Source organism: Rhopalosiphum padi, chromosome 1 (genome assembly GCF_020882245.1).
Source record: "Rhopalosiphum padi isolate XX-2018 chromosome 1, ASM2088224v1, whole genome shotgun sequence".
Lineage (NCBI taxonomy): Eukaryota > Metazoa > Arthropoda > Insecta > Hemiptera > Aphididae > Rhopalosiphum > Rhopalosiphum padi.
Genome location: NC_083597.1, coordinates 65,050,484 through 65,063,985, shown reverse-complemented (window position 1 = coordinate 65,063,985; position 13,502 = coordinate 65,050,484). Strand labels below are relative to the sequence as shown.

Here is a 13,502-nt window from a genome sequence, read left to right as displayed (position 1 = left end):
TAAGACACAGTGAAGATAAATTACATTAGCACATTAACCATTTTCTACTCTCGATTTAAACAGTGAATTTTACCAAATTCAAAAATAGTTACGTACATTGTAAAATATCAATAATAGTTTACTAGACAAACACTATTGTAGTTTGATAATAATTTAACCAAACATAATAATGAAATGTAAAAAATTAATAATTTTTATTAGCTGTATTTTTCTTTTATGTCTTTAACATTGATTATTGCCTATCCTGCCTAATGGTAAATATATAAAATATGGCCCTGATGGAGTATGAACTCGATCAAAACTACAGCCTAGTTGATCACGCCTATCCAGTCGTATTATTTATGTATGGAATATACACAATGACTATAATCTTTAAGAATGGAGATCATTACTTTTTGACATATATTGATGATCCCATAGGACTTACTAAACCTACCCATAAGTGTATGTACTATGTAGTATTATTGGACCTAGCTTTACCTCGTAATATTCTGGAATATATTAACTACGTCATAGTATATTGATATAATATTAATGAAATATCAGAGCACGCACATAGCAATAAATTAAATCACGCATTATGGTCACTAGCCGGCTTCATATAATTTATATGATATAAAATAAATATGAATAAGCAATTATATAGTTCACCAAACCAGTATTATCAGATTCATGTACAGATACTTTCAAAAAAGTATTCAAATACTGTATCTAAGAACTTTTATCAAATGTATTTAGAATAGGTATTTGAATACTTCTACTCAAGTACTTTACAAGACTGTTTATATAATATTTATATTGAGTATACATAATATTATTTTTTTTTATTTGATATTTGGGATTTATACCTTGTATTTCGTAATCATGATTGCCTATAAGAATAATTAAAAAACCAATAAATATAATTTATAATAAAATATGAAATATAAGCCTTCAATGATAATACAAAATAGTCATCATTCAAAGTATTTTTTATACTTAGTAAATGTACTATTAATCAATTTTCATACATATTATTAAAATTACAGTTGTTGGCAATTACGTAAAAAGTAATTAATTTGACAAAAAATATTTCGACAAACGAAATATTTAGGTTATACTATATTGGATTAAAAGTGTAATAATTTGTCAATCTTTAACTCGTGACAAATACAATTGGAAGAATTAAGAATTCAATACATTGATTTGATAGAGATATCCTACTTAATTTATTTGTCCAACTCCAGCTTTTTTAGTTAAAAAGATCGAGCGAAGTTGTTTTAGATTGATATAAATTCATAAGAAATTCAATAATATTCTAAGACACAGTGAAGATAAATTACATTAGCCCATTTACCATTTTCTACTCTCGATTTAAACAGTGAATTTTACCAAATTCAAAAATAGTTACGTACATTGTAAAAGATCAATAATAGTTTACTAGACAAAAATTATTGTAGTTTGAAAATAATTTAACCAAACATAATAATGAATTGTAAAAAATTAATAATTTTTATTAGCCGTATTTTTCTTTTAATATCTTTAACATTTATTATTGCCTATCCTGCCTAATGGTAAGTATAAAAAATATGGCCCTGATGGAGTATGCACTCGATCAAAACTACCGCGTAGTTGATCACCCCTATCTAGTCGTATTATTTATGTATAGAATATACACAATGACTATAATCTTTAAGAATGGAGATCATTACTTTTTGACATGTATTGATGATCCCATAGGACTTACTAAACCTACCCATAAGTGTATGTACTATGTAGTATTATTGGACCTAGCTTTACCTCGTAATATTCTGGAATATATTAACTACGTCATAGTATATTGATATAATATTAATGAAATATCAGAGCACGCACATAGCAATAAATTAAATCACGCATTATGGTCACTAGCCGGCTTCATATAATTTATATGATATAAAATAAATATGAATAAGCAATTATATAAAACCAGCTCTGGTTCACCAAACCAGAATTATCAGATTCATGTACAGATACTTTCAAAAAAGTATTCAAATACTGTATCTAAGTACTTTGATCAAATGTATTTAGAATACGTATTTGAATACTTCTACTCAAGTACTTTACAAGACTGTTAATACTGTACATTTATATTGAGTATATATTATAATATTTTTTTTTTTATTATTTGATATTTGGAATTTATACCTATATCAATGTTACCATATTTGCCTATAAGAAAAATAAAAAAAACAATAAATATAATTTATAATTAAATATGAAATATAAGCCTTTAATGATAATTCAAAATAGTCCTTTCAAAGTACTTTTCATACTTAGTAAATGTATTATTAATCAATTATCATACATATTATTAAAATTACAGTTGTTGGCAATTTCGTAGAAAGTAATTAATTTAACAAAAAATATTTCGACGAACAAATTTTTATTTAGGTTATACCATATTTGATTAAAAATTTTATAGTTTGTCAATCTTTAACTCGTGACAAATACAATTGGAAGAATTAAGAATTCAATACATTGATTTGATAGAGATATCCTACTTAATTTAATTGTCCAACTCCAGCTTTTTTAGTTAAAAAGAACGAGCGAAGTTGTTTTAGATTGATATAAATTCATAAGAAACTCAATGATACTCATTTGTAAAACTATTGTAGTTTGAAAATAATTTAACCAAACATAATAATGAAATGTAAAAAATTAATAATTGTTATTTGCTGTATTTTTCTTTTAATGTCTTTAACATTGATTATTGTGATAATTTTATAAAACCACCATAATCATTATTAGTCTATCAATGTATCATTACCAAGAATATAATACAATTACTTACCAATGATACCTGTAAGGGTTTAAAATACATTTTACATATTGTATACGATATTTAATATAACTTATTGAGATTTAATCGTGTTGTGTCACTTTAGGGCGATAAAATGTATATAATAAAATCATGGTTGCCTACTGGAGCAGGACCGGTCCTGAAGTTTATTTTTAGAAAGTATAAAAATTAATTTTTTCGACTTCCAAAAACAAAATTTGTCGTCTATAAAAGCGTTTATTATTTAGTATTACCATTGATTATAAATAGTATTACGATTATAATAAAGTTTCCATACTTCAAACGTTATTAAAATAACATTGTATCAATGTAATTTTAATATTTTTAAATTGCTATAAAAAAAACTTTTTAAATATTATATATTTTACTTTTCTTAAAAAAAATTAAAAGTAGGTAACTTGCTGTGCATAAGTAATCGAATGTAATTTTTCATTCAGTCAGCCGACTGTAATGAATGTGTTAAATTTTGAGTTTAATGATTTAACTAATAATTATTGTAAATGATAAGATCTAAGTGGAGACGGGATATATTAGCCTATTATTTTATAAATATATTGATAATTGCTATTAATTCATATAATATAGAAGATAATCAAATAATAATATAGGAACATTGAACAATGATACTCTATATCAGTGTTTCTCAACCTTTATATAATGGCGACACACTATTCAAATATTTCATACTTTGCGACACATAGTAAAAAAAAAAATAAGAATAATAGGTAGTAATGTAGTATTAAATATTTATAATTAGTTAATAATATATAAACTTAAAAGCAACAAAGAAAAATATAATATAAAACAGCATTTTAATGAGAAATTTGTGACTGATATTTCTTACATAATGTATCAATCCGTGGTGAAATCTTCGATAAGGCTACTCTTAACTCCTCTTCGACATTAATTAATCTTTCCCTTTTTTTGTTTTTAATTTCGTTCAAAGCAGAAAAAGCTACCTCGCACAAATATGATGTTGAAAATGGTAATAATACAGAATGAGCCAATTTTGTTAAACTCGGATATTCTTTTTTTGTGTAAATCCAAAATTGACTTAGCTCGAGCTCATTAAATTTCATTTGAAGAGTGCGATCGTTTTTTAATTCTGCAAGTTCTTCTCCCTCTTTTAATGAAAGATGTGTGCTTTCTAAACTAGGATTAAATGGATTCCTCACCCAATCAAATAATTTCAAATCCAGCGATGAAAAATAATGATTAAGTTTTTGGTCCAACCATGTTATTGAGTCATTAATAATTGGTATTATTTTATCAGTAAATATATAGAGCCTATATATTACTATTTTCACGATCAAGAGTCTCTGGTTCAGTTTAGGGCAAAAGCACATATTTGATATTATATATTTTATAAAGAGTATTTCCAGTGCATTGACTGTATAGATTTTTAATAAAGTATTTAAAATGTAATTTATAATAATGGTTAGAGTAGTTACGGTAATTAAAATTTTACTCACTTAAGTATTTAACTGTAATTAAAATTAGAATTTAAAAATATAAAAGTTAAATTGTTATACAAGTGCCAGCATTTTCAAGTCCTATTTTCTCGTATTTTATGATACATTTTTTCACATATAATTGTGTTACTAATATTTCTCTCCTAAAATGAGATACCTACTATTGTATATAGATAGTTATGATATCTATACATATCAGTAAAAAGGTACTGATTTTACTGTTCACACCATTCTTTGGACTAAAATTATGTCTATATTTTGCGAAATGTGTATAAAATAATTATACTATTCAAACTTACCCAACAAGTTTCTTTTCGTTTTAAATTTTTCTAAGTCATTTTCCGACGAACTTGGGTAAACTAATAATAAAAAATGATAAAATTTGTATTTTTTAAAGAATAAATAATTTTTCATATTTTTTGTATATTTTATATAGTTCTTTTGTCAAATAAATGTTGTTGGCATCCTGAATCACAATTAAATAAAATAAAATGTGCTTACTCATGTAACCTGTATGAATTGAAAAAATCCTATTTATTTATCTTTTAAATATATATTTATGTCAAGATTTTAAAAATAATATGGTAATGGTAAACAATTGAATATCAGCGAATAAGGTGATATATGATAATTGATTATTTGTGTCATTTATAAATCATAACCGATACTTTAATAATTATACATTCTTTTACCTGACAGGATTTAAATTAAGGTTTAAATTGGAGTATTACTTTAAAAATAATATCAGAAATCAGTAAATAGGTATGTAATCTAAGTGTAGCTCAATTTTTACAATGAAATGGATTTACTATCATAATCTTTATAAAGGAAAATGTATAAATGATATAAATATAAATATGAAAATAAATATTATAAGATAAAAATTATATTTTTTCTTGTATTTAACGTGAAAAATGTATTATTAAATAATAGTGTAGACGCTACAGCACAACGGTAAAATGATGAAAAATATTAAAAAATATTTTTTAAAAATATTTGGCCCAATAATTTATTTCTATCCCGCTAAAGCTTACAGCCTACCAAGCGCTAGTGACGTTATTGGATTTCGAATATCGGTTAATTTTCCCGTTGAACACAAATGTTGCTGTCTCATATAATATTCTTTGAGTATTGATAAGGAAATTCATTAGGACAGAGTTAATCATAAATATAAAAGAAAATACAAATTGGTATAGTTATTATTTATGGATATATATATACAGAATTATCTGACATCTGTGGTTGTTACGCTATCGAGCTCTTGCTCGCAGTTGGCTCGACAATTCGCACCGTACAACGGTTAAGGCCAGTATAACTTATAATAAGACGATGAATAACAATGACTAATAAATTGAATAGTAGTTCAAATATGGTAAATATATACAATATATAATAATTAGACAATAAATTATGCGAATATAAAATAATTGCGACTACTAAGGACGTCTCCCTGACAGATCAACACATACAATATTATAATATTACTAATTTCCAGGGCAATAATAAATACAAGAGTAATTACTAATTAAACAATAATTATGCTAACGCGAAATAATATAGTAAATATTAATACAAATTGATAACGATACCAATCGACGGCAAAGACGATCCCGAAGTTGATAAGAACGGCGGCGTGGTGATTGCACGACGACGCGACAGCTGATCACAATTCAGATTGTGGCTATGATAATACGACGACGGCGGCGTCAGTAATCATTAATCAAAATAACGATAATACAGCAGCGACGATGATGAATATTATAATAATAATATAATTTGCAATCAATGCGTTGCGCTGACACGTTAAATGTATACCGGAACAATCGTATGGTCAACTCCAACGACCAACTCGTATTTAAATAGTATTTATATAATATTTGCGTGTCCGGTGAGCAGGACCACTCGCACACGTGATATTCGACGGCTAATACCGGCGCACCAGATGACGACCCGAAAACAAGTCAATGAACCGGCGTAATCGGCGTCTACAACTCGGACACGATACCCGACGGCAAATCCGACGGATATAAATAAAAAGACGGTGCACTCAGGACACGACACACAGTAGAGGACGTAACGTGGTCTTCAAAAATGGACGCTCACGCTCAAGCCGTTGCCTATCGACATCAACGACAATTCGGAGCACGCAAAAGACTGATTGACCGGACAAGACAAAGGTCAAGCTGTCGTGTGCTTCTGTCAGAGGGAAGGGGGACCGAAATTTCTAGATCAGCTTATCGCACGGATCTATTTGGGTAATCCCGATTGCTGACAGAAGGCGACAGTTTGAACAGTGGTACATACAGTGCATTTGTTTTTATGAATAAATTATTAAAAAAAATTTTAAAATAGTATAATACAATAAATACATTATTTTTCTCTATCTCTATCTCTATATATATTATATCGAATAGGGACAAATGGACGTAGCCGTTTGAACTTGGGGACAATTGGACGTAAAAAATAAAAAAAAAATAAATAAATAATATTATATTAGATCATCATCAAAATATATTAAGAAAGATTAAAAAAAACTAAACATTATAGTTCTGGTTTATTTATAGGTATTTATAAATTATAAAACCATTGGTATTATATGTTCATAAATAATCATAATATAACTAATGGTATCGTATCATATCAAATATTATCACTTATTATTTAATTTACGTATAATACGCGTATTACTATTATATATTAAATTTTTCGTTTTGGCAATAAGTACCTATAATATCAAAATAATGTATAACTTATTGATTATCACAATCGTTTTTATCACACATTATCGAATCTCAGTGATATACGAAAATACACACTTATAACCGTGTTAGCCGAGTACAAATTGTGTAAAAGTGTAAATGTAAAATGTCGTTAATTAACTCGAATCGCGATGGTGAAATGTTTTTAAATGACGGTTTCATGTACTTATTTGACGCTTTTAGTTCTGATGGTTTAAAACGGTTTAGCCGATGTAGGTATAAACGAGTGTACATACTGGTATAACAGATTTAATTATTCTTAAGCGTATAAACAATCATACTCATGACTCTATAACGCTACTAAAATTGAAGCAATTATAGCAGTGTGCAATATTAAAAAACGTGTATAGAAACTATGGAGTTGTCAACATCTACAGTAATAAATGAATGCATTTTTGGATTATCACAAGCATCGAAGGTACTCATTAGATAATGCCCTATTTTTTTTCTTAATTTCAGTTTTCGAGTTTAATTTTTTTATAACTATGTAGGAAGCTACAAGGTGGTCCAGAATTAAAAAATAACAGTACGAAGAAAACGAAATAAATACATGCAGCACCAAATGCACCGAAGGATTTGATAACACTAGAGATACCAGATACATATAAGGTTTACACACCGTCTGAAAGCATATCGGAAAATTATTTATTAGACGATAGTGGGCCAAGTGAAAATAGGGTTTTAATTTTTGGAAGACAAAGAAAATATTGCATTTTTCAAAAGTTTGGTATTGTGATGGGACATTGAAAGTAGCACCAACAATTTTTGCCCAAGTCTACGTTATTCTTGCGGAAGCACTAAATGGTGTCCATCCATTAATTTATGCACTGTTACCGAATAAACAAGAAAAAACATATGATAAATTATTTGATATATTAAATTTATTAAAACCCAGTTCAAATCCAAGATCAGTGTCATATGATTTTAAATTATCAGTAATTATACCATAAAAAAAAATACCCTGACGCTGATATTCACGGTTGTTATTCGTATCATCTAACAAAAAACTTTCATAAAAAATTAAACGAAATGGGTTTTGCTTCAAGATATAAAAATGATGATGATTTTTCAATATTCATAAAAATGATCTTAGCTCATTCACTTGTTCCAATCGACAATCTAGATGCCGCTATACAACAATTAGGAGATGACTTACCAGAATGCTTACAACCTTCACTTGACTGGTTTGAGGACAATTATATTGGAAGGGTTAATAGAAATGGAAGAGGTCGTCGGACAGCATTATTCCCACCACACATTTGGAATTTACACCAACGAGTCTTGAATGCTCAAGATAGGACTAAGAACCTTGCTGAAGCAGCTAATAGATGACTAAATGTCTAAATGGGAGTTCAACATCCAAGTTTGTGGTCTTTCATCGACTGTTTACGAAAAGTACAAGCTGGGTGAGATGTATTTTATAACCAACTGGAAGCAGGTAAGAGTCTCCCCCAAAAATCTAAAGAAATTTATTGACAAGTATTTTAAAAGTTGTTCAAAGCTATGAGACTAGAACTAAAATATTATTTTTACGCGGAATTTCTCAAAATATTTCTTTAGGTACATTTAAATTATATAATATAATTAATATATAAATAACTATGTTTGACATTCAACAACTTTTTAGATATTTTAAATAATTTTTTTATATGATTTACCTATATACATTTTTACGTACTATAATAAATATAATTAGTTTAAATAAATTTTTTTGATATTGTTTTTTATATATTTTAATTGTTGGCGTACTTATTATAATAAAAATGTATTTAAAATATATTTTTAATTTTAATATTTTATATAATGAATAATTTGTACTTTTAAATATTTTATAATCATTTTTGACGTATAATAATAAATATAAATAGCTTATTAATTTTATTTACTGATTTATATATTTATTTTTTTTAACGTTTAATTTTCCCCACGTTCAAACGGCTATACGTCCAAATGGCTACGTCCATTTGTCCTAAATCGACATCAGATCCATCATAACAACACGAAATTAACCATATGTCCATATATAATATCGATCTAGGATAAATGGACGTAGCCGTTATATATGGTTAATTTCGTGTTGTGATGGATCCGATGTTGTTCACATTATTTATACGAGTATACCTTTTATTCAATATTTTAAATTTTAAATTTTATTTAGATTCTCTATTTTATAGATTTCTAATTATTATTATTATTACGCAATTTTATTTAGAAACCTAGTTTTTGAGTAATTATATACTGGTAAACAACTATTAAGATTCGTTTCGCTAATTTGGTTTCTGGGATGTCTTGAATAGTTTTAATTGAATTTTTGTACTTATAATTTGTATAATTGGTAGAGAAAAGAGAAAAAAATTCTATAAAAAAAAAAATAGTCGTAATATTTTAAGGGGTCACAAGTGTAGTACACTGAATGGGCCTTATTAGCTATTATAGAGGTTTGCACGGGCCAATAATTTTTTTAAGTAAGGTTTTTTTTTTTTTTTTAATATTGTATTCATAAACAATAACTATAATTTTCTTATAAGTTATAACAACATATTTATAATAAAAACATTTAATATAATTGATGTATAAAAATTCTTCAATATCAAATATCACTTTATTATTTATTCATTAAGTCATTTGAATAAAAATTTAAATAATATACATATATTATAACTAAATTTGAAGAACAATTATTCATTTTGCACAGAAGTCCGGTCCGACCCAGCATCAATTACATTTAAGTACAGCCCGGTCCGGCTCGTTAATTTTTGTCCAAAAAAATGTGCGGCCCAGCCGGTCTTGAATTTTATAGTATAATCATATAAAAATGCAGGTCTTTATTAGCTAACATATATAATCGTAAATAAATATGATTATGTTATTTCAAGAATGAATAATTGGTAAATTTAAAATAAATTAAATGCCATTAAATCCGAGTTAAATATTAATGCTAAAAAAAACTTACTCATTTTTGTTACTCTAAATGTCACAGCAGTAAGCATATAGTCTAAAATTTTGATATTCATAAAAATGTAGTGAATGTGTATTTTATGATAAAAATAAATAGATTAATAGATTAACAGATGTACATTTAATACGTTTTTGCACTTCCGTTGAATGTAATTTATTACGGTTCTAGGTTTTAGATGAAATTAGGAATGTAATAGGCAAAGATAATATTCATGTTGTAGAGTTTACCTTCAAACAGTTAAGAGAAATTTAGTATTTGGAGTAAGTATAGATGAAAGAAATAATAAGCATAATGAAATTAGATTGGGTTATATACTTATATATACGTCTAGTGAAATAATATATTCCAATATTTTATATCAGTCAATATAAATTAAAAATAATATTTATACGAAAAATAACTAAACAAATATTTATTTTTAATTGATTAATAAATTAATAACCTTATTTAAATAAAATTTAGATATTAAAAATATAATTAACGTAAAAACAATTATTATTATACACATATACATTTTTAACGGTTTTTTAATAATATATTACATTTTAATGAATCAATTTTTGAGAAATTAAATCTGTATTTTATACATAATTTATAGTACCTAATACAATTTTAAAGCAAATTATACATTTTTTGGTTGATATTTTTTTATATACCTAAATCAATAATTAAGTAGCAAAACATTTTTGAATTTAATAAATAATTCACTTTATGAAGAAAAGATTAGTAACGGGTTTTTAGAAGTATTGTAAGATATTGTTTAAAATTTTAACTATTAAATTCCTTCAATAAATAATAACCTCAATATTCGGAAATTATATACTTTAATACGAAATTGTGTGAATACAGTGGCGTCATTTTTTTTTTTTTGGGGGGGGGGGGGAACTTAGGCGTTTGCCCTAGTCTAACATGTACATCAACCTTAAGTCGGCACATTTTAAAAATTATAAGAAGTCTTATTTTTAACTACCTACTATAGTCTATAAGTCCATTGTTATAAATCATAATATTGAATATTGATATTTTATAAATAAATTAATAATCACTTTATGTATAGTCTATTCAAAATAAGACCGGATCTCGGCGGCGACCAGTTTTCGTTCGCGACGGTCAGGCACCTCCCCCACTATAGATCGCGTGTCAGGCCGAGCCGCAGAAATAAGCCACGCCCCATGCGCACAACTCGGCCGCCGAGGTCCGGTCTTATTCTGAATAGACTATACATAAAGTGATTATTAATTTATTTATAAAATATCAATATTCAATATTATGATTTATAACAATGGACTCTATTCAGAATAACCTTGCCCACTTGATCGACGAAAATTCGTCGAGTTCGCGCATGTCTGTTGCCACAGACGGCGCTGATGTCGGTTGCGCCGCCGCCGCCGACGTGCTGCAGCTGTATAAGTAGTGAACTATAATATCGCACGTCACTATTGCCACAAGTGGTTTACGCGTTCATCCCGTAACACATAAAAACACCGCGCGCTTTCTGATATTTATTCTGTTTTTTATAATACTATTTTGAGAATTATCCACCCAAAATGGTAAGCAGTTCTGATGAGGATAATGCTGAATATGGCCCATCACCAATTAAAAAGCAGAAAAGTGGAAAAGTGAGTATTATATGATATAAAAATTTCGAGTTTAAAAAAAAACATGTTTTTTCAAAAAAAAAAAGTTTTTAATCGGTAAAAATTTTAAAACATGTTTTTTGATTGAAATGTCTTTCAAGACATGATTTTTACTAAGTCTTATTTTTTTAAATATTTTTATTTCAGGCTATAAGTGAGGATTTAAGAATCCGTATTGTGAATATGTACAAGGGTATAATAATGAACGAACCTAACATTTCCATGAGGCAAATTTCAGAATTATTGTCTATTGGTGAACGTTCAATCCACACAATCATTAAGGCTCACAATGAGACAAAGACGGTGCCAGTCGCAAAAACAAAACGTAAGAAAAAATCATTTCGCGATCTTTTTGACGATTTTTCTAAAAACGCAGTACGTAGGCACGTGCATAGCATCTGGTTTCGCCGTGAAATTCCTACGATTGATAAAATCCACCAAGCCGTATCAACCGACGACAGTTTGCCAACAGTATCGCGCACAAATTTATTTCATCTTTTAAAAGATTTAGATTTCCGTTACAGTAAGCGAAGTAGGAACAGTGCTATGACTGAAAAGAATGAGATTGTTGTATGGCGCAGAATGTATTTGGATAGCATTAGAAAATACCGGGAAGAGGGTCGACATATTTATTTTCTCGACGAAACATGGGTGAATGCTGGCGATTGTACATCGGAAACGTGGGTCGATACAACAGTACGGTTTCACCGGGATGCATTCTTAAAAGGACTATCGACAGGTGCTGTTAATCCCTCTGGCAAAGGGAAACGACTTATTGTTCTCCATATCGGCTCTGAAGATGGTTTTGTACCCGGTGGTTTGTTATGTTTCGAGTCGAAAAAAAATACAAGTGACTACCATGATGAAATGAATGGGGACACATTTCATGAATGGATGGAGGGCACTCTACCTCGCCTAAAACCGAACTCTGTTATTGTTATGGACAATGCGTCCTACCATTCCGTGAAAATAGACAAAGCCCCAACATCGAATACACGAAAGGCGGATATTATTAAGTGGTTTGAGAATAAAGGAGAAGTGATAGACCGAACTATGGTTATCCCTCAACTTTTACACATAGTGAAACGTTTGAAGCCACTACATACTAAGTATGTTATTGACGAGCTTGTTAAAGCCAATAATCATACAGTGTTACGACTCCCGCCATACCACTGCGAGCTTAACCCCATTGAGCTCGCCTGGTCATCGGTGAAGAACCATGTTCGGATGAACAACACAACATACAAATTACCGGATGTAAAAAAATTACTAGTAGAGGGCATAAATCTAGTTGACGCACAAATGTGGAAAAATTTTATTAGCCACACGAAAAAAGAAGAGGTAAAATTTTATGAGGTTGATAACATAATAGAAGAGATGTTGTCTGCGGAGAAAGAAGATTTGTTGATGACTATTACGGGAGACACATCATCTTCTGAAACGGATTCAGATACTGAATAATGTCGACCTTAATTTTTGTAAATATAACTATACATTTTATAAATATTACTATAATTTTGTATATATAACGATAATTTTTGTAAACAAGAATTTGATTTTTGTAAATAACTGTTTAGAAAAAAAATGACTTTTTTTTAAGAAATATGAGTAATTTTTGTAAATATAAAGTTGTATTTATTTATTAGTTTTAATTTTCTCCTCAAATTACATGACGTATTGGTATTTGGTTTTAATAATAATTGTATACTACGTAAGCATTGTGTATGGTACAGAAAAATAAGGTAAAAGTACAAATACATGGTAAAGAAAAAAAACTATACATTATAACATGATATAGATAATAATTATTACGATCGTGTTATTATGATCATTAGGGAACGGACTTTATTGTAA

General features: G+C 28.1%; 1 protein-coding gene and 1 pseudogene across 1 annotated transcript in view; one reads left to right on the top strand and one right to left on the bottom strand.

Moving 5' to 3' along the window:
* Positions 1-13,502, bottom strand: part of LOC132918031 (uncharacterized) — a 225,907-nt gene that overhangs the window by 166,867 nt on the left and 45,538 nt on the right. The window lies entirely within an intron of this gene.
* LOC132918526 (uncharacterized) lies at positions 11,559-12,150 on the top strand (annotated as a pseudogene).